Raw genomic sequence first — 22,627 nt, forward strand, 5'->3', positions numbered from 1 at the left:
GTAAGTTCACCATGAATTCCTGCCAAATCTCCATCCACACAGAGTATCACAGATTGAACTCTTCGCACCACTTCATACCTGCCTTGATTTCCACTGCAGCCTCCAACCAGGTGATAGTCGCCTTCTTGGAGTATCTTGGTGGTCCAACAGCCTTTGAAATCAAATCACATTTTCTTAAACATGAGCTTCAAAGCTTCCTACCACAGGACTTCCGGCCAACGTGGTGCCACAGACAGAAGCACCACACCGTCCCTCCACAGCAAAGATCCAAAAAACTAAGTAAACCAGAGACAAACATCATTCCTGGAACCTGAAGTACCAAATGAAGAGAGAACTCAGCCAAGCACCGAATGGAATAAGAAACCGACAGAGGATGGAGAGCAAGGAAAGATACCCTGCGGGAGGCCTGATTGACTAATGCAGCACGGATCCACCGTCTTGGGCTCCAGTCCAGGATCGTCAGGCAGGGAGCACAGGAAAGCAGCTTCGCAGAACTCCCAGCAGGAGACAGAACACCAGGTAACCAGTGATACATGCTTTCCCACCTCCCATTCTCTCCCCGCTGTTCTACCTCCGAGCTTCCTGGCTGGCTGCGGTGGCTCGGGTGGCCGGGAAGTACAGCATCCGTGCTGCTTGGATTTGCTGCACCCATGTCAGAGATTGGTGGACAGGGAGTATGGGAGAGCAGCTTCATTAAGTTCCCAGCAGGAGACAGAGTACCCGGTAATGAGCGATGTATACTTTCCTAGCCCCCTTTCTTCCCCCCACTTTGGCCTCCTCTGCTTCCTGCTGCCATAGTCTCTTGGCCAGGAGGCAACTGCTTTGGCCTCAGGCTGCTTGGACTCACCCTGCCCACACTGGCCTGGCCCCTGAGCTGGTGTGGGTTCTTTCCATCTCTTTTGGTTTCTTCTGTGCCTCCTACCACCTTCCCCTCCTTTCTCTGGAACACCTGGCTCCGTGTGCCATCTTTGCTTCTTCATGAAAGGCTGTGAAGCCACGCTCAACTGGGGAACCACTCCCCCGGCCCGTGACACCACGCTACTGGGATCCCTGGGGCTTTCTTTCCCCCTTGTTTTGCTTTGTTTGTTTTCTTTTTCTTTTTGCAGCTTGGGAGCCCCTTCTAGCTGGCTGCACTGCACGGCTTAGGAGCCACTCCTCCGATCTGCGCAGCCATGTAGTGGGATCCCTGGGGGAAATTCTTTTTTTCTTCTTTCTCTTTTTTTTCTTTTCTCTCTCTTTTTCCCTTTCTGTCTGTATTCACTTCTCAGTTCTCGTCTCTCAACACTTATCTTCTTTTCCTGTCTCCTGAATACTTGGTGCTGTGTGACATCTATACCCCCTCTAGCCACGCTATACTGTGTAGCCTGGGAGCCATTTCCCCAGTCTTAGCAGCCCCACCGGTGGGACTCTGGGACTCCTGGGGGCTTTTCTTTTCCAAATTTTTACCTAGTTTTTTTTTTCTTTCTTTTTCCCTTTTTCTTTTCTCCATTTCACAGTTTCTCATCTCTCTACTCCAATGGCAAGCTCCCTTAGCATGCTTTTTTTTTCTTTTTCTTTGTTTGCTTGTTTGTTTTTAGATCCTGTTTTTCTGTTCTCTCTCTCCTCTTTCCCACACCCCTATTAGTTCCACACATTACAACCTCCCCCCTTTCCTGCCTACCTGCATTGTACACTGAATATCACACCCCCGAGCAGCACAGGCACGGCCTACTGGAACCTGCCCAGCACTGATTCCTGGTCCGCCATGTCGGACTTAGTATGTGCCACAAACAACCCATGCCAGGACCTCCCCTTCAGCTGGACCTGGCATGCTGCACCATAGCTGAGTGACTGGCCCTACCCATTGGACAAGGAGGTAAAAAGTATGGTGACTACAACCAAACAACAAAGAATGCACAGTCCACCTGCTCAGACATAGCCAAATAAAACAAAAAAGCAGGACAAAACTAACAAAATCTATACTCCAGAAACAAAGAAAATAACTACTAAATGTCCTGAAGACAACAGACAATAGCAAAACATATAAAAAAACAGGATAGGATGGGTCCAGTAAGTGTCCAAAATACACCACCAGATGACTTTCCAGTAGAAGAAAAGGCACTAGAACTACCTGACAGGGAATTCAAAACTCTAATATTCAGAGCAATCCAAGAGTTGAAGCAAAAAGCAGACAAAAATTAGGAAAAACAAGACAAATTTTTGGCAAAGACAGACAAATTGATGGAAAATACAGACAAAAAAATGGAACAATTCAGGAAAGTAATACCAGAACAAAATGCCAAAATAAATTCACAACTAGAAATCATACAAAAACAACAATTAGAGTTCCAAAGGATACACGACAAGATTTCAGAAATGGACAGTATCATAGAAGGCTGAGCAGCAGGTCTGAAATGATGGAAGACAGAATCAGCAAAACTGAAGACAAACACTTGGATACAATTCCGTTTGAGGAAAAATCAGGAAAAAGAATGAAGAAAACTGAAGAAACTCTGAGAATTATGTGGGATACAATCAAAAGCAAAAATTTGTGAATGATCGGAGTTCCAGAACAGGAAGAGAAAATGGAAAACACAGAGAGGATCATTGAAGAATTGCTGACGGGAAACTTCCCTAATATGATGAGTGATGAAAAGCTGACCAGCCAAGAAGTTCAACAAACCCCATATAGGATAGACCCCAAAAGAAAATCACTGAGGCATGTCATAATCATACTCGTTAAAACCAAAGACAAAGGAAAAATCCTGCGAGCAGCTCGGAAAAAAAAAGTCACCTAAAGGAGAAACAATAAGACTAAGCTCTGATTATTCAGCAGAAACTATGCAGGCAAGAAGGCAATGGGACGACATATATAAAACCTTGAAAGAAAAAAACTGTCAACCAAGAATGGTATATCCTGCAAAACTTTCATTCAAACATGATGGTAAAATTAGGACATTTCCAGATAAACAGAAATTAAGGAAATATGTAAAAACCAAACCAAGCTTACAAGAATTATTAAAGGGAGTCCTTTGGTCTGAGAACAAACAACATCAGACCACAGCCTGAATCTAGGATGCAAGACTGTACCAGCCAGATACCAACCTAGGAAATGAACTCTCAAGGACTATCCAAAACCAAAGCAACTGCAACAGGGAACCAGAGAGGTTAATCTGTAAATGACAACAACATCAGAACAATAAAAGAGGGAAGAAACAGTATAGGTATAGAACTCTCTAACGGAGAGGAAGGCAAGGCAATACCAAGTCATAATAGACTTGCTCAACCTTAGGAAGATAAGGGTAAATTTCAAGGTAACCACAAAGAAAGTTAACAAACCTACTCATCAAAATAAAGAAGAAAAACATAAAGTCTCAATAAAAACAAAAGAAATGAAAAAGAAATCCACAAACAAAAGGAACTCAGCCAGGACATTATGCTGAATGAAATAAGACAATCACAAAAGGACAAATATTGTATGAGACCACTGCTGTAAAAACACATGAAAAGGTTTACATACAAAAAGAAACAATATTTGATGGTTACGAGGGAGGGGAGGGATGGGGATGGGAAAACACTTAATAGACAAAAGATAAGCAGTAACTTTGGTGAAGGGTAAGACAGTACACAATACTGGGGAAGCCAGAACAACCTGTACAAGGCAGGGCCACAGTAGCTCTATAGACACATCCAAACTCCCTGAGAGACCAAATTGCTGGGCTGAGGGCTGTGGGGACCATGGTCTCAGGGAACATCTAACTCAACTGGCATAACAGAGTTTATAAAGAAAACGTTCTACATTCTGCTTCGGTGAGTAGCGTCTGGGGTCTTAAAAGCCTATGAATGGCCATCGAGGATGTTCTACTGGTCTCACCCCTTCAGGAGCAAGGAAGAATGAAGAAAACTAAACACACGAGGGAAAGATCAGTCCAAAGGACTAATGGACCACCATCTACCACAGCATCCACCAGACTGAGTCCAGTACAATGAGACAGTGCCCGGCTACCATCACTGACTGCTTTGACAGGGATCACAATAGAGGGTCCCAGACAGAGCTAGAGAAAAATGTAGAACAAAATTCTAACTCAAAAAGAAAGACCAGACTTGCTGGCCTGACAGACTGGAGAAACCCTGAGAATATGGCTCCTGGACACCCTTTCAGCTCAGTAATGAGGCCACTCCTGAGGTTCACCCTTCAACCAAAGACTCAATAGGCCCATGGAACAAAACAAGACTAAAGAGGCACTCCAGCCCTGGGGCAGGGACTGGAAGGCAGGAGGGAAGAGGAAAGCTGGTAATAGGGAGCCCAGGGTTGAGAAGGGAGAGTAATGACATGTTGTGCATTTGGTAACCAACGTCATACGACAACGTGTGTACTAACTGTTTGATGAGAAACTAGTTTGTTCTGTAAACCTTCATCTAAAGTTCAGTAAAAAAAAGGGGGGGGGGACCTTCCTATCGCAAAAGAGATTTCACTTCTCCTCACCTTCATTCCTCCCCACTCTAAAAAAATCCCCACTCCTTTTCGTGCACACTCGCCTCTGTGGTGGGGACAGCCTCTCCCTGCCTGTAACTGCCATGCCTCATCTTATGTGCTCCTTACTGTCCTCTCCCTCTCTCCCAGTCCTGAGTCCACAATTCTGCTTCAAAACGACTTACGATTACTTTTTACCAAAGACTCTTCTCCACCTGAGATCCAGCCATTTTTTAAGCTCTTCAACCCAAATGTGATTTATTTGTTAAAAAAAAGAAATTAACCAAAACTTGGAAATTAAAAACAAAAAAATAACAGAGAGAGAGCACTGTCTAACCCGCCTGATGCTCTAGGGAAACGGAACTGTCTGATTTTCTATTTACTACTGATTAGGGCCCAGATTCCACAAAGTTAGATGTTAACTTATAGAAAACTGCTAGGTTGTAAATGGTTTTTGTCTGGTAGAAAAGATAACTGCAAAGCAGTTGGTTTTATTACTGCAGGGCAATAACCAGTTTTGTACAGAAATCTGCATTTACTCCAAAAAAAAAAACCAAAAAACCAAACCCAGCGCTGTTGGGTCAATTCCGACTCATAGTGACCCTATAGGACAGAGTAAAACTGCCCCACAGAGCTTCCAAGGAGCACCTGGCGGATTCAAACTGCCAACCCTTTGGTTAGCAACCGTAGCACTTAACCACTATGCCACCAGGGTTTCCCCATTTATTTCAGCATTCTTTTTCTTTCTTTGTAAATAACCAGTTTATTACATTCTCCTTTGAGCTAGCTTTGGCAACTTGCTGGTTTCCTGATTAATAATGTCAAGGAAGTCTTGGATATGTCTGGTATACGCTCATGATGTATAAGAGTATGTTTTAAACTTTTGGAAATTTTATTTTGCCACATTATATACCAAACATATCCACTGCAGTCGACCCAGAGTGACCGTACAGACAGCGCAGAACCGCCCAGTGGGTTTGCAAGGCTGTAATCTACAACAGCAGACTGCCGTATCTCCCGCGGAGTGGCTGGTAGGCTGAAACCACCACCATCTTGGTTAGCAGCTGAGCGCCTTAACCACTGCACCACCAGGGCTCCTTCACATTATATACAGTAAGTTATACTTTTAAATGTTTATATTTTGTGCTCCACAAGTGTCACTAGCTGCCGTCAAGTCAGTCCCTGACTTATGGTGACCCTGTAACCAAATAAGGGTTCTTATCCTGTCTTATTAAAAAAAAAAAAAAATTTTTTTTTTTTTTTTAAATTAGCTGATGGAAATAAGATGGACACCACACCACCAGTTGCAGGGGAAACAGAAAGTGGAAATTTATTCTTTGCACAAACAAGGAGCAATGTGGGGCCTCGTAGCTGAAAGACCACGCACTCCCCGCCCCAGGGGAGCTTGGAGCTTTTATACCCTTTAGTCCCCAGGGGGTGGGACTGGCACCCAAAATCTGACACCCCGTCCCTCCCATGTCCATATTTGGAATCTAGGTGTTGTGTCATTTGCAAAGCAAGGGAACTTTGCTTTGCAAATGGCCTGGGGTGCAGCTGTGTGCCAGAGAACATCTTCCTCCCCTGACAAGTTCAGGTCCAGGGTCAAGTTCGGGGCCACGGCTCTTCCGGTCCTGGTTTGCACGTGTGCGGGATCACAGCGCCAAATTTAAACCATTGTTAGGGTGCACTGCGAGGTCCCGCCAAGCGGAAGTTAGAAACTGCTGCTTGGCAGGGGTGGGGTGGGGGAAACTTCCGCACAGTGGGGGAAGCCCTGGCGGCGACTTCAACCCTACACACAAACTCTGTCCTATAGGGTGGCTATGAGTTGGAATCGACTGGACAGCAGTGGGTTTTTTATGCACAAGGGAGTGAAATGTTACCCGGTCCTATGCCATTCCTACGATCAGTTGCAAATCGAACCGTTGTGATCCACTAGGTTTTCACTGGCTGATTTTTGGAAGTAGATTGCCAGGCCTTTCTTAGTCTGTCCTAGTCTGGAAGCTCTGCTGAAACCTGTTCAGCATCACAGAATGCAAACCTCCTCTGACAGAGGGTGGTGGCTCAGCACGAAGTACACTGGCCAGGCACTGAACCTGGGTCTCCCGCGTGGAAAGGGGGAATTCTACCACTGAACCATCAACTGTCCCCAACCCATGGGTACATGGTCCAAATCTGCCACTCTCCTGTACCTCTCCAAGCACCAAGCACCCTGGTACTTTAAAAAACTGGCATTTCATAGAAGAAAAGTTTACTAGTGGTTACCAGGGGCTAGGGAGAGGAGACAATGAGAAGTTATTTCTTAAGGGGCGCTGAGTTTCTGTTCAAGGGCGTTAAAAACATTTGAAAATGGACAGTGACAATGGTGACACGACATGCTGCTGTTGTTGGGTGCCGTCCAGTCGGTTCCCACTCACAGTGACCCCCGCACAACGGAACGGAACACTGCCCAGTCATGCGTCATCCTCGCAATCTGCTGCAAAAGACCTCTTTAGAGTGTTAAAAAGCAAAGATGTCACTTTAAGGACTGAGGCGTGCCTGACCCAAGCCAAGGTATTTTCAACTGCCTCATATGCATTCGAAAGCTGGACGATGAATAAGGAAGACCGAAGAAGAACTGATGCATTTGAATTATGCTGTTGGAGAAGAATATCGAATATACCATGGACAGCCAGAAGAACAAACAAATCTGTCTTGGAGGAAGTACAGCCAGAGTCCTCCTTGTAAGCAAGGATGGCGAGACTTCATCTCATGTACTTTGGACATGCCATCAGGAGCGACCAGTCCCTGGAGAAGGACAACATGCTTGATAAAGTAGAAGGTCAGAAAAAAAGAGGAAGACCCTCAACGAGATGGACTGAGAGAGTGGCAATAACAATGAGGAATCTGCTGAATACGTAACCGAAACAGCTTATTTTTTTTTTTACAGCGATTTACCTCATCTTTGTGTATATTTATATACACCAACTATATAAAGTTTAAACGTGACTGTGTGCTGGCAAAGAACTTTATTAGCACTCTCAGTTGGTTTTGCGTTTAACCCCTGGGTAGGCACTTTCTCACGTGCTCTTAGATAATCTTCAAAGTCGCTCAGTGAGGTAGATGGTTCAAGTGTCCTTCTGGATGAGTCAATGTGCAAAGCACCTGGAGAGTGGTGTTGGTGGTGCATGTTACACACGAGGAACAAGTCGGGAGAGGCGGTGACTTGCTCTGGTCTCAGGGGTGGGTAAGGGAGCCGGAGGCAAGGTGGGAACCTCCTTCTCCCTCTTCCAAACCCCGTGCTCTTTTCACAGCCACCCCGTTCCAGAAGTGGGGGGCTCCCTCTCAGGGTCTCTCACTGCGGCTGTCCTTCTTCCCTGTGTCAGGGTCAACAACCAACTATACCAGGAGTCCCCACTCAAGCAAGGGCCCTACCTTCTGCCCAGCCAGGGAACCCAGGCCTCCAATCCTTACCTCACCCCAAATTAGAGGCATCAGATTCTCAGCACCCCACATTTGAAAGGCTGTCCACCTTATTCCATTTATTGGTTTGAAATGCTTACTTTTAGAAAGAGGCACAGCCTAGTTTCTGAGAACAATAAGTAAGAGGAAAAAGCCAGTTAATAGCGGTAGTCATAATAGAAACAATAAACTGTTAGCATTTACTGAGCCTTACTATGTTTTTTACTACGTGCCGGTAATTGTGCAAGCACTTTACAGAGACTTCCTCATTTAATTTCCACAACACTCTGAGGCAGGTGCCCTTATCATCTCCATTCTACAGATGAGGAAATGAGGCACAGAGAAGTTAAGCAACTGGTCCAAGGTGACCCAAACAGCAAGTGCTAGGATTTACAGCTGTCTGGTTCCTGTGCTGAGCTCACAGCCACCCCAAGTGCCTGTGGTACTATTACCACAGGGATGTCTCCAAATAGAGGCTGGTACAGAGCAGGTGCTCAACAAAGGCTTCATTGACGAATGTGCCACGTTGATGAACGTGCCACGTTGATGAATGTGCCACGTGAACGCCCCAGGTCTTGCCTGTACTTCCCGGCTTCCTACCTGCCCCCACCCTTGTACCATACTGTCCTCTCTGCTGCTCTCCTGAAACAGGAGATGGAAAAGTTGAGCAAGACTTGGAGAGCAAGGCTCCAGATCCTGTTTGATCCTGTTCTGCAGGAGGAGGGCCTTCAGTTTCATAATGACAGGTAGGCACAAGCTGCTTCACTGAAACTGTCCCCGTCCTGGGGCAGAGTCTACGCAGCAGCAGCTCTTACCCTTTTCCAGCCCTTCAGCCATTCGGAATACCAGAAAGATGTTCACCTGTGTTTTACTGACCACCCAAAGGCATTCGACTGCGTGGATCATAATTATGGATAACACTGCAAAGAATGGGAACTCCAGAACACTTAATTGTGCTTATGAGGAACCGGTACATAAATCAAGGGGCAGCGGTTCGAACGGTATACTGCGTGGTTTAAAGTCAGGAAAGGTGTGCGTCAGGCTTAAGTCCTTTTACCATGCCTATTCAATCTGTATGCTGAGCAAATAATCTGAGAAGCTGACTATATGAAGAAGAACAGGGCATCAGAATTGGTGAAAGACTCATTAACAACCTGCGTTATGCAGATGACACAACTTTGCTTACTGAAAGTGAAGAGGACTTGAAGCACTTACTGATGAAGATCAAAGACCACAGCCTTCAGTACGGATTACACCTCAACATAAAGAAAACAAAAATCCTCATAAATGGACCAACAAGCAATATCATGATAAACAAAGAAAAGACTGAAGTTGTCAAGGATTTCATTTTACTTGGACCCACAATCAACACCCATGGAAGCAGCAGTCAAGAAATCAAGAGATGCATTGCATTGGGCAAATCTGTTGCAAAAGACCTCTTTAGTGTTGAAAAGCAAAGATGTCACCTTGAAGACTAAGGTACGTCTGTCCCAAGCCATGGCGTTTTCAATCGCCTCCTATGCATGTGAAAGCTGGATGATGAATAAGGAAAACCAAAGAAGAATCGATGCCTTTGAATTGTGGTATTGGGGAATAATGTTGAATACACCACGGACTGCCAGAAGAATGAACAACTCTGTCTTGGAAGAAGTACAACCAGAATGCTCCTTAGAAGCAAGGATGGTGAGGCTACATCTCACATACTTTGGTCATGTTGTCAGGAGGGGTCAGTCCCTGGAGAAGGGCAGCACGCTTGGTAAAGTAGAGTGTCAGTGAAAAAGAGGAAGACCCTCAATGAGATGGACTGACACAGTGGCCTGAACCATGGGCTTAAGCATAACAAGGACTGTGAGGATAGCGTAGGACCTCACAGTGTTTTGTTCTATTGTACATGGTTGTTATGAGCCAGAACCGACTCAAGGGCACCTAACAACAACAACAAAGCCATTCAGGCAAAAATAAAAGACCTCAACTCGACAGCCCACCATTCTCCCCTTCTGCTCAATACCACACCCCCAAATGTCCCTAAGAATACCCCTAAATATCCCTAAGACTAAGGAGAGTAGATGACTAAACCATACTTCAAACGTGCACTCCACACTTGCATATGCTGTGTGCCCTGTGCTGGGAACTGAAGGATCCGGAGGCGCCTTGGGGGGACCCAGCACAGAGCTCCTTCCTGCCTCCCAGCCTCAGAGAAGACAGAGAAACCCAAACACCTCCATACACAGTGGCCAGGGCAACAATAGACAGGTGCCTCACAAAGAAGGGCTGGCTGAGAGCAGAAGGACAGCTCCTTTCAGCAGGCAGTGAAGGCAGCGCCTACAAGGAGGAAAGGGTTTTTGAGTCAGAGAGAGGGCAGGGCCTCCCAGACAGTGTCCTGCAGGCAGCTGAGTGGAGTGTCGTGGAGCAGATGGCAGGAGATGGGGAAGGCCTAGTGCCATGAGGCATGAGACCTGCCTTTCAAAGGCAAGAAGAAGAACAGAAAGCGTAGTAGCCATTTGCCATGTGGTTTTGCTTCCCATTATCTGACCCCCACCCACCCCTACTAGTGCCTGACCTTCCTTTTGGAGATTCCCCAGTGGGTAGCAGTTTTACTGAGAGGCAGTTTCCTGCTGGTCAGCTCTGAGATGGGACTCTTGAGGGATTGACACAGGAAAGCAGCGACAGTTAAGAGATCACCATGCCGGTGGTGTCCTATCCAGGCTGCTCCCGGCTCATCCTCAGCTTGGTCTGCCCTGCCAAGCCTCCCTTGGTTCCAGCACCTTCTCCAAATCCCGCTCTCCAGCTTTTCTGGCCAGTCAGTACACAATCTTCCCATAAACTCCTGCTCTGTTCCAGCTAGGCAGAGAGGGTTCTACTGTTTATCATCAAGACTCCTGACTGGTAGAGAACTCACTGAAGCAGGGCAGGGGCCTGATCAAAACTGTCTGAGAAAAGTAACTTTTTTTTTTTTTTAAAGTAATGTAATATTTTACTGTGCCTTAGGTGAAAGTTTACACAGCAAATTAGATTCCCCTTTAACAATTTTTATACAAATGGTTTCATGACATTGTTTACAATTTTCACAATAGTAATTTTCAGTATTCTCATTAATTCCATTCTGTTTGTTCTGTTTCCATTGGTCTAGTTTTGCTTCCCCTCTTTGCCTTCTCACCTGTACTTTTGGGTAAATGTTGACCGTTTGGTCTCATATAGTTGATTGTTTAAGGGAACACATTACTCACAGGTGATGTTGTTTATTTTATAAGCTAATCTATTATTTGGCTAAAAGACAATCTGTAGAAATAGCTTCAATTCCAAGTTCAAAGGGTATTTTTGGGTAAACTAAAAAACTAAAAATTTTTTTTTTAGTTTTTTAGTCTTGGGGGTTCCTCTAGTCTCTTTCAGTCCAGTAGATCTGGCCTCTTTTAGGAACTTGAGTTTTGTTCTACGTTCTTCTCCCACTCTACCCAGGACCTTCTACTGTGCCTTGGTCAGAACCGTCGGTAGTGGTAGCTGGGCACCATCTGGTTCTTTTGGTCTCAGGTTAGAAGAGGCTGTGTTTCGTGTGGGCTATTAGTTCTGGGGACTAGTTTCTTCTTTGAGTCTTGGATGTCCTTTATTCTCTTTTGCTCTGGATGAGCAGAGAGCGATAGTTGTATCTTAGATGGCCGCTCCCAAGTTTTTAAGATCCCAGACACTACTCACCAAACTAGGATGTAGAACATTATCTTTGTGAACTATGTGATGTCAAATAATTAGCTTGTGCCCCAGGCTATGGTCCCAAGCCTTCTGACCCAGGAAACCAATCCCAGGAGTTGTTTGGAAAAAGATATCACTCTTCATAACAGAAAGATAACTGTTATCAAGAGTGTAGTCTGCAAAACGCCTGAATACTAGAGGACCACTGGAGGTCAAGGCCTTCAAAATGGCTATCCACTCAGCCTGGAACCAGCTCCTCTCTCTCCTTTCATCCCTTTATCCCTGAGACCTCCACTTACCAGTTACCTCCCTGACTGACCCCCACTAGTTCGATGCCCCCCTGTACGCCACCCCAGACCCTCGAAATTCAGATCTCTGAGGGTGTGTCCTGGTGGGGTTCTCAGGCACACTCAAGCTTGAGAACCTCTGTCCTATTCCGTACACTGACCCCACTGAATCACATGTGCGGTGCATGAATAGCTCTTATATGGCCTTTCTCACCATGGTCTTGTGACTCCTACAAAATGATTGGGTAGGACTATGCAAATAAGGTATTTGTGGTCCACTAAGGGATTAGATAGCTTACTAATAATGCAAATAAGGTACATGGCATCCTTGTGGGGTGGGACCTTGCAAATAAGGTGTATGGAATCCTAATGAGGGGACTGGTCAGTTTTGCCATCCCATTAGGCTTAAAATGAGCCATTCTAGAGGCAAAAAGAGAGGACTTCACTACCACCAATAAGAAAAGCTGGGAGTGGAATGTGTCCTTTGCACCCAGGGGCCCTGCACTGAGAACCTCTTAGACCCAGGAGACAGAGAGAGAGAAAGAGAGTTGTAACACTGGAGATGGCGCAAGACGGTGAGAAGCAGCGGCAGAAAAATGGCAGCAGTAGGATCAGGAAACGGGCAGGAGATGGTGTGGTGAGCTTCCCTGCCCACAGAGGAAGGTGGTTACAGTGGGTGTGCAAACTCATGGAGAGAGAGAGCTGAGTGCCTTCAGGCAGGAGGGCTCCTGGCAGAGTGGGGTGCCTCTGGGAACTTATCGGCAGAACTAAAGAGCTTTGTAATGCTTGCCGGAGCAGAGCAGAGACTGGCCTGAGCGGCCCAGGGGCTGAGGGAGAGGCCTCCCTGCTGGCACGGCTGAAGAGCTGTCCTGACTGAGCTGACTGAGTAACTGTATCCTGAGTCATTCCTGATCCTGAATTGTAACCTGTTACTTCCCTGATAAACCCCATAATCATGACTATGGTCTGTGAGTTCTGTGTGGCCACTGCAACAAATTATTGAACCCAGCAGAGAAGTAGAGAGTGCCGTGGGAGGGACAGCTGGCATCAGAACTGGCAAAAAGACTGGAAGGTAGAGGTATGTTTGACCTCCACCTCATGGAGATCAGCTTGGGCTGATGTTGATCTTGACTTTCCTCTCTTCCCCTGAAGTCAGAGGACCTCTGACGCCACCACACCATTTTTACAACATGTTTCTAGAATGTGCCAAATTATTCCCAACTTCGGTCCCATTTCATTAAATGAAAACCCTGCCTCTTCCTTTACCTACGAAAATTCTGCTCACCCTTTACAGTTCAGCCCAAATGCCGAAGTCCTGGCGAAGATTTTCCCCTTCCTCAGTGTTCCACAAATCTGGTGCTTGTTCCTCAGTTAAGGCCCCTACTGCATTTTGCTTTGTATTCTCACTGGCTGTGTACCTGTCACCTCCCTGAAAGCAGGGACAGGTCTATGCGTCTCTAACGTCCTGCAGAGTCTAGCACTGTGCTGGGAATACAGTGGACATCCATTCATGGTGAACTGGACTGAATCAATGATTAAAAAGCATAACAACAATGAACATGAACTTCTGACCAGAGCAGGGGCTCCTAGACAGACCGGCTTCCTTAGTCAGCACGTCTGCCACCCCATCCTCCCGGGCCAGTAAAATGTATGGAATCCTACCTCAGAAGCCTTAAGTTCAACTCCTAACTTCACTTCATCGGCATGGGAGACACATTGAGCAAATCATTTTAACCACGTCTCAGTGTCTTCAACTGCAAGACAGACACAAAAAATAAGCCTCTACCTCCCAGCACTCACTGTTAAACCTGTTGCCGCCGAGCCAATTCCAGCTCATAGCAACCCTAAAGGACAGAGCAGAACTGCCCCATACGGTTTCCAAGGCTGTAATCTTTACGGAAGCAGACTGCCACATCTTTCTCCCACAGAGCCGCTGGTGGGTTTGAACCGCTGACCTTTAGGTTAGCAGCCGAGCACTTAACCACTGTGTCACCAGGGCTCCTTCACTCACTGTTAGGAGGAGCTAATGTATTAGGAGAATGTTTGCAGTGTGTGAGGCCTCAGAGAAACATCAGTTCTTCCCTCTGCAGCTGTGGGAGAGGGAGGGCCACGAAGGTGGCTCCGTATCTGGCTCAGCAGCTCCCAATTTCATCAGCGTTCCTCACCAGGCCTAGAACCCAAAAGACCAGATGCAAGAGCCAGATGCAAGAGCCAGATTGGAAGGCATGCTTAGACGCCATATTCATTAGCAATTCCAAAGGGCTGGGAGATGCAGAAAGAGCTGGGTTTTCCAGTTTCTGAGCCCTTCAGTGGTTTAGGATTCATTTCTAAACAGGTTCCCCAGGGAGCCCTACCTTTGAGGCCCAGGCTCTGGGGTTCTGCCACTCTTTAAAAAATTCCATCATGTCAACAAAGTTGACCTCTGGAGTCTTGTGGTCTAGAAATGGAACATTCTACCCCACGCTGACTGCTCCTCTGTGTCCCGCCCACCACACCTACAGAAGCTCTCTCTAAAGCTCTAAAGGAAAAAATAAACATTACAAAACTGTATTCTAAAAAAAGGCTCCTTGGTTCTGCCACAGTCAACTTGCAAAGTGAAGTTCCTCATTCATTTTCAGATAGAGCCCGGGGAATATGCTAGTTCCTGACCCTTCCCTTTATTCACTTTAGCTAACTTAATTTGTGCACCACTGTCATCACATGGATATGACCAAACAGTGCCTGGTCATGAATGAGTGAACACCATGGGCTCAGAAAGGGAAGAATGGAGATAGTGCCATCCTCACTTCACAGAGGAAACCAAGGCTCTGAGGAGGGCTGCAGGGCCCAGCCCAGGGCAGTCATCTCTTGATAAGCACTTGGCTACTGAAGGTAACTGAGCAGAGGGTCTCTCTAGCCTCCAATCCCACCCACCACACCACCTTGTGTTTTTCACTTAGGAGCCCGCTTACATCAGACGGTGGTAAAGTACACAGGTTTTGGAGTTGGACATGTCTTGCTTTAGGTCACCATCCCACCACTTTCTAGTTGTGGCATCTGGGCCTCAGTTTCTTCACCTACAGTACACTACGGAATTACAGCAACGATTAACAGCAAAAATGCATTAAGATCATGGACTCCAGACTTCCTGGAGCCACGGGGGCTGGAGGAACCCCTGAAACTATCGTGCTGAGATAATATAATCTTTAAGACGTAAACTAAAAATATCCCCTGAAGTCTTCTTAAAACTAAAAAATAGTTTAGCTTAACTAGTAAAAAAATTGCTGGCTTGAGCGTTATTTTTTTTAAGAACTATTTATATGGGATCAAAGTACAACAGCAACTTGAAAGACTACACAGTGTCTTAGTTACCTAGAGCTGCAATAACAGAAATACCACAAGGTGGCTTTAACAAACTGAAATTTATTTTCTCACAGTTTAGGAGACTAGAAGTCCAAATTCGCGGTGCTGGCTCTAGGGGAAGGCTTTCTCTTTCTGCTGGCTCTGGAGGAAGATTCTTGGCTCTTCTGAGCTTCTGTTCCTGGGTGATCTTCATATGGCTTGGCATTTCTCTTCCCCCATCTCTCCTTCTTTTGCTTTGTTTAATCTCCTTTATATCTCAAAACAGGTTGACTCAAAACACACCCTATACTAAACTGGCCTCATTCACGTAACAAAGACAACCCATTCCCAAGTGGGATGATAACAACAGGTATAGAGGTTAGGATTAAGAACATATTTTTGGGGGACACGATTCAATCCCTAACAGATAGGAAACTCAGGGGGCTGTGAGTTTATGTTAATGGGGGAGGAACAACTCAGAAAAGGAGGGTGAGAATGGTTGTACAACTTGAAAAATGTAATCAATGTCACTGAATTGTACATGTAGAAATGGTTGAATTGGTGTAGTTTTGCTGTATATATTCTCAACAACATTAAAAAAAATTGCATTAAGACATAATATAGGTAAAGGGCATGGAATGATGCCTGGCACCCAGGGCATCACACTCTGTGAGGGCGGGCATCTCATCTACCTCGACAGCACTGTACCCGCTGCCCAGCACAAAACAGGCCCCATGTACATGCCAGAAAGAATGAAATGATTCACGAACTATCACTGCACGTTTAACCAGACACAGTGGTTGGCATGTAGCAGGTGCTGTCTACATAACTCAAAGCCTGAGGGGGGGATCGAAAAGTAGAGACTGTCAACAACCAATAAAGGGACCCAGTTAAGTCCACTCAGAGAACACCAAAGCATGCCAGGGCAAATGACAACATGACTGGGTAGGATCAAGACGAAATGGTCCAGTATTCATTATCAAACATATGCATGTAGAGAAGAACTAAATAATGGAAAACAGTGATCACATGTCGAGGCCCAGCCCTAGCCCAAGAAACAAACAGCCCACCCAACTAGCTCAGAGAAACAATCAAGATTGATTTAAAAAAAAAATTTAAAGGAAAGTATTGTGAGAAATGAGGCTGTTTATAACAAAAGGGCACTTCCTAAAATATCCACAGATTTTGATGAAAGCTGGTCTTAAGAGAATTACAGTGAAAGGATGCAATTTCTAGAACACCATTTATCGTGATGGAAAGCCCCAAAGAATTTTTATACGAAGCTGCACTGAATTTCCAGCCCATGAAACTACATATAACTGCACAAAACTGCACGTAAAACAAGAAGCCATCTTCCAAGTCCCCCAAAGCAGAGGGCCGAAAGTAAGGAGCTGGTGTGCATAACAGAGGAGCCCTGGTGGTACAGCAGTTAAGAGCTCAGGCTGCTAACCACAAAGTGGATAGTTCAAATCCACCAGCCGCTCCTTGGAAACCCTCTGGAACAGTTCCACTCCGTCCTATACAGTCACTATGACTCAAAAGCAATGGGTTTGGCTTTTTGGTTTTGGTACCTAAAGATCAAAGACCACAGCCTTCAGTATGAATTACACCTCAACATAAAGAAAACAAAACCCCTCACAACTGAACCAATAAGCAACATCACAACAAAACAAGGTAAAGATTGACATTGTCAAGGATTTCATTTTTCTAGGATCAACAATCAACACCCATGGAAGCAGCTGTCAAAAAATCAAAAGATGCACTGCATTGGGCAAATCTGCTGCAAGAGACCTCTTCAAAGTGTTGAAAAGCAAAGATGTCACCTTGAAGACTGAGGTGCACCTGACCCAAGCCATGATGTTTTCAATCGCCTCCTCTGCACGTGAAAGCTGGATGGTGAATAAAGAAGACTGAAGAATTGACGCCTCTGAATTGTGGTGTTGGAGAAGAATACACCATGGACTGCCAAAACAACAAACAACTCTGTCTTGGAAGAAGTACATCCAGAATGCTCCTTAGAAACAAGGATGGCAGGACTTTTTTTACATACTTTGATCATGTTGTCGGGGGGATCAGTCCCTAGAGGAGGACATCATGCTTGGTAAAGAAGAGGGTCAGCGACAAAGAATAAGGAATAAGAATAAGGACAACGAATAAGGAAGACCGAAGAAGAACTGACGCCTTTGAATTGTGGTGTTGGCGAAGAATCCTGAATATACCATGGACTGCCAAAAGAACGAACAAATCTGTCTTAGAGTAAGTACAACCAGAATGCTCCTTAGAAGCAAGGATGGCGAGACTGTGCCTTACATATTTTGGACTTGTTGTCAGGAGGGATCAGTCCCTGGAGGAGGACATCATGTTTGGCAGAGTACAGAGTCAGCGGAAAAGAGGAAGACCCTCAACGAGGTGGACTGACACAGTGGCTCGAACAATGAGCTCAAGCATAGCAACGATTTTAAGGATGGCACAGGACTGGGCAGTGTTTCATTCTGTTGTATACAGGGTTGCTATGAGTTGGAACTGACTTGATGGCACCTAACAACAGCCTTAATGAGGAGCTCTGGTGGCACAGTGGTTAAGAGCTCAGGCTGCTAACCAAAAGGTCAGCAGTTGGAATTCACCAGCCAGTCCTTGGAAACCCTACGGGACAGTTCTACTCTGTCCTATAAGGTCCCTATAAGTCAGAATCAACTTGATGGCAATGGTACCTTGATGAGCAATTTTTAAAGTGAAGGGAGCCGGCAAACTGGATCAAACTGGACTCCGGGGGTGAGGCTGTGGGGAAGGAAACAGATACTCTCCTACACACTGGGGGAAGGGGTGGCTGGTGGTGGCAGAAAAATCGGCACATCCACCAGGGAGGGCAGTAAGGCAAGAGCTGTCATACTACCAAGGCACACAGAAGGGAACGTTAGTGTCTGCCCCTTTCCCCATGTGTGTTTTACCTCACTGAATCCTGGCAGTACCTCTGACATTGCCAGGCCCATGTGGATCCCGCTGCCCCACTCCTGCACCCATACCTGCACAGGTGTGAAATGATGACTTTACAAAGCTATTCACTGCAGCAGTGTTTTTAATGGATAAGACCGGAAGCAACCTCAAATGTCCATCAATGAGGGACTGGTAAAAAAGTTACACTGCATCCATGAAATGGAAAACCACGTGGCAGTGAAAAAGGCTAGGAAGATTTCTAACAAACATTGTTAAGGCGGGGGTGGGGGGAAGGCAAGGTACCGGAAAACAGCATTTATTGGATGCTACCTTTCTACACAAAAATAAAAAAAGCAGCAAAAAATTAAAGTCCACCTTTGTTATTTGCTTGTTGTGTATTAAGTGAGTTTTGAAGCGGGTGAAAATGTCAACAACTTGTGAGGAGGTAGGGTGGTGGGACCTAGGCAGATGGTGGGCAGGGTTGGGAAGAAGCCCTTTCATGGGACCCTTCTGTATTTTGGAAAGGAGCCCTGGTGGCACAGTAGTTAAGTGCTCGGCTGCTAACTAAGACGTCAGCGGTTCGAATCCACCAGCTGCTCTGTAGGAGAAAATGTGGCTGTCTGCTTTCATAAAGATTATAGGCTTAGAAACCTACGGGGCAGCTCTACTCTGTCCTACAGGGTTGCTGTGAGTTGGAATAGGCTTGAGAGCATCAGGTTGTTGTTTTTTTTTTTTGTATTTTGAATCATTTGGGTGAAGAAAAAAAATTTCCCAAGTCGTAGTCCCCAATCACCATAGTCATGTGAAGTACTGGAGAAGTTTTAAAGATGCAAGGCTACCAGCTGGCAGAGGGAAAGAGCAGCAACACAGCCCTGAACGTGACGATTCCTCAGCGACACAGCCCCCAACGTGATGATTCCTCAGCGACACAGCCCCCAACGTGACGATTCCTCAGCGACACAGCCCCGAACGTGACGATTCCTCAGCGACACAGCCCCGAACGTGACGATTCCTCTTTTGAATTAATGCCAATGTGACTTGGTTTTAAGTGTCTGGAGCAACACGGCTCACCTTAATGAAAAACCGCAAATGGCTCAAATGTTCAACAGGGCCGTGAACAGCGAGTGTCTGTCTATGCAGACAGGTCACCGCACACTGGATCCCGTGACTATGACAAACGACACCTTGACTGCTGCACCACAGAGGAACCTAGATGTGAAAAGGTATGTGCACATCAATGAAGTTCACCTAAGAATCCAGAAGAACAGAAAAAAGGTGATATTTGGGAAGTTCTATTTGAATAAAGTTGCTTCAGAGCTTTCTTTTTAATTACCAGATTGAAGGGAACAAAAGGTCTCGTCAATATAGACGCAAAAATATGCTTTTCTAACGTACCAAGCCATGAGCTGAGCAGGAGAACAACAGAGAAGACTGTCGAGAGAGGCAGGCCCTGTGCAGGGACACGAGGCCAAGGGCCTGGGTGTGAATGTGGAGACTGTTTGTCAAGGGTGAGGCCAGAAAGGGCGGAGGAAGGAGGAGAAAGCACAGGGGACTCAGATTTGGTGGTCTGAGCAACCCCAGAAAACCTCCAGGAAAAATGGGCTAAAAAAGGAGCTAAAACCGGGTGGAAAATAAATACTGTGGGCAACAACACCTCTTTCAACACAAATGTTAGTGAATTGGGTGCAAGCAGATTCTGACTTGTAGCAAAGACAGAGTAGAACTGCCTCATAGGATTTCCAAGAAGTGTCTGGTGGATTTGAACTACTGACCTTTTAGTTAGCAGCCAAGCTCTGAACCACCGTGCCACCAGGAGTCAAAAGGTGATCTGTGCCCCACCTCACCAAGCCATTTTTCCCACGTATGACTCACTGGCGAAACGGGAAGTCCTTCCTTTAGTCATTGTCTACCTTCTCCTCACCTCTGCCTCCTGCTGTGTGCTGGCCACACCCTTCCCACCACTCAGCCTGGCTCCCAGGGCTCACCACCCCAGCCTTCTCAGTGACTTCAACACACAGGCTGAGGAGCCATCTACCAGCCTGAGCTTGAAGTGCCTCCTTCTCAGCATTAGACAGACCTTAGTTGTCATTGATTCTGACTCAAAACAACCCCACGTGTGCAGAGTAGAACCGCTCCACAGTTTTCAAGGCTGTGACCTTTCAGAAGCAGATCACCAGGCCTGTCTTCCAAGGCACCTCTGGGTGGATCTGAACTGTCAACCTTTCGGTTAGTAGTTGAACACTTAACTGTTTGTGCCACTCAAGGACTAGGCACCTATTCCTTGCCAGGCCCCGTTGGGGTATTCTACCCTGGGGACACCCACAGCAACTATCACTGGGGGACATGAGTTAATTTTAGTTGGTAAAGGTTTTGACAATTTTAAACCCGTTGCCGTCGAGTTGATTCTGACTCATAGCGACCCTACAGGATGGAGTAGAACTGCGCCATAGGGTTTCCAAGGAGTGGCTGATGGATTTGAACTGCTGACCTTTTGGTTAACAGCTGAGCTCTTAACCACTGCACCACCAGGGCTCTAAAAGAACTTGTTTCTGCTTATCTTACCAGTTATGAATTCATTTTAATTTATATTAGAAGGCTACATAACTAGACCGTCAAATTGGTGACTTCACAAATATAAATACTTAACCAAAAAAACAAACCCATTGCCGTCGAGTCGATTCCGACTCATAGTGACCCTACAGGACAGAGTAGAACTGCCTCATAGAGTTTCCAAGGAGCGCCTGATGGATTTGAACTGCCGACCCTTTGGTTAGCAGCAATAGCGCTTAACCACTACGCCACCAGGGTTTTAGGACAGCCTAAGTTTTTTTTTTTTTTTTTTTTTTAGTTTTTTAAGTTTACTTCAGCAAAAAAAGTGAGTTGATATAAAGAGATAGGCCAAGTTATACACGCGGCATCGAATATACATGGTTATCTTTGCTTCCTTCTGAAACCCCGTTACAAATTACAGGAAAGAACATTTTTAAATGTATAAATTCACAAAGACAAAGAAAACGGGAAGGCAGATGAAAAACATCACCAAAGGTCAGGAGATGGAAGGCACAGACAAGCAGTAACTGATTCAGCAGACCAAAGGTGAAACTGACTGCAGGGAGAAGCCAACAGAGCCCCAGGACAGTGCCACAGGCTGGCTCAGGACCTGGCAGATCCTCTGCGGGCTGCGGCTCACAGTGCCAGGACAGGATGGAAGCAGTCGGCCCTCCAGAGCCTCACCAACTGGGGACAAGGAACGGTAGCCCAGCTGTCTCAAGGCACATCACCACGGACTTCAGAACATCAAGGGCAAAGAGAAGATCCTAAAAGCCTCCAAAAGAGAACGCAGGTCACACACACAGGATCAGGAATCACAACAGCACTGGATTTCTCAACCAGTAGAAGCTAGAAGACAATTAGGTAATGCCCTCAAGATTCTAACATAAAATCATGTCCAACCTATAATCCTAAACTCAGTCAAAATTCAAATTGGAGTGAAGTAAGAACAGACATTTACAGACATGCAAGGCCTCAAAAAATTGACCACTCTTTCTCAGGAAGCTATGGGGGATATGCTCCATCGAGGGTGTAAAACAAGAAAAAGGAAACAGGGCTTTCAATACTGACAGGGCCTCCCCCTCCCCCACCCGCCCAGGATGATCGTTAAGGGTAGTCCCAAGCCTAGTCCGCAACCATCAGATGGGGCAAAAAGGGAGAGGGCTCCAGGAGACACATCACCAAGGGGATAAAAGGAACTGACCATCATATTGACAGTTTCTGCCATAAAATTCAAGGCTGAATTAGTTATGGGAACATAGAAACTAAGCACATGAGTGAAACTATTATAAACCCTAGGAAAACAGAAAAAAAAAAAAAAAAAGAACATGGAGGATCTACTCAAGAGAAATAAAAATGTATGTCCACACAAAAACTTGTAAGTACATGTTCACAGCAGCTTCGCTCATAGTAGCCAGAAAGTGGAAACCACCCAAATGTCCATCAGTTGATGAACAGATAAACAAAACATGGTCTAGCCATCCAGTGGAACACTGTACTACAACATGAATGAACCTCAAAAAACTATGGTACTTGTCAACCACTTTGGAAATCCATCTGGCGTTATCTTAAACAGTTAGAAATAGAACTACCATACAACCCAGAAATCCCACTCCTCGGAATATACCCTAAAAATACAAGACCCTTCACACAAACAGATATATGCACACCCATGTTTATTGCAGCTCTGTTTACAATAGCAAAAAGCTGGAAGCAAACAAGATGTCCATCAACGGACGAATGGGTAAATAAATTGTGGTATATTCACACAATGGAATACTACGCATCGATAAAGAACAGTGACGAATCTCTGAAACACTTCATAACATGGAGGAATCTGGAAGGCATTATGCTGAGCGAAATGAGTCAGTTGCAAAAGGACAAATATTGTATAAGACCACTATTATAAGATCTTGAGAAATAGAAAAAACGGAAAAGAACACATACTTTTGTGGTTACA

General features: G+C 45.7%; 1 protein-coding gene and 1 long non-coding RNA gene across 2 annotated transcripts in view; both read right to left on the minus strand.

Annotated features, from left to right (window-relative positions):
• SREBF2 (sterol regulatory element binding transcription factor 2) overlaps nucleotides 1–22,627 on the minus strand; it is a 69,526-nt gene that overhangs the window by 41,417 nt on the left and 5,482 nt on the right. The gene's annotated exons all lie outside the window — the stretch shown is intronic.
• Nucleotides 1–22,627, minus strand: part of LOC135231157 (uncharacterized) — a 28,753-nt gene extending 6,126 nt beyond the window's left edge. The window contains exon 1 of the long non-coding RNA XR_010321678.1: nucleotides 79–22,627. This is a non-coding gene — a long non-coding RNA (uncharacterized LOC135231157). The remainder of the gene's footprint in view (nucleotides 1–78) is intronic.

Source organism: Loxodonta africana, chromosome 4 (genome assembly GCF_030014295.1).
Source record: "Loxodonta africana isolate mLoxAfr1 chromosome 4, mLoxAfr1.hap2, whole genome shotgun sequence".
Classification (NCBI taxonomy): Eukaryota; Metazoa; Chordata; class Mammalia; order Proboscidea; family Elephantidae; genus Loxodonta; species Loxodonta africana.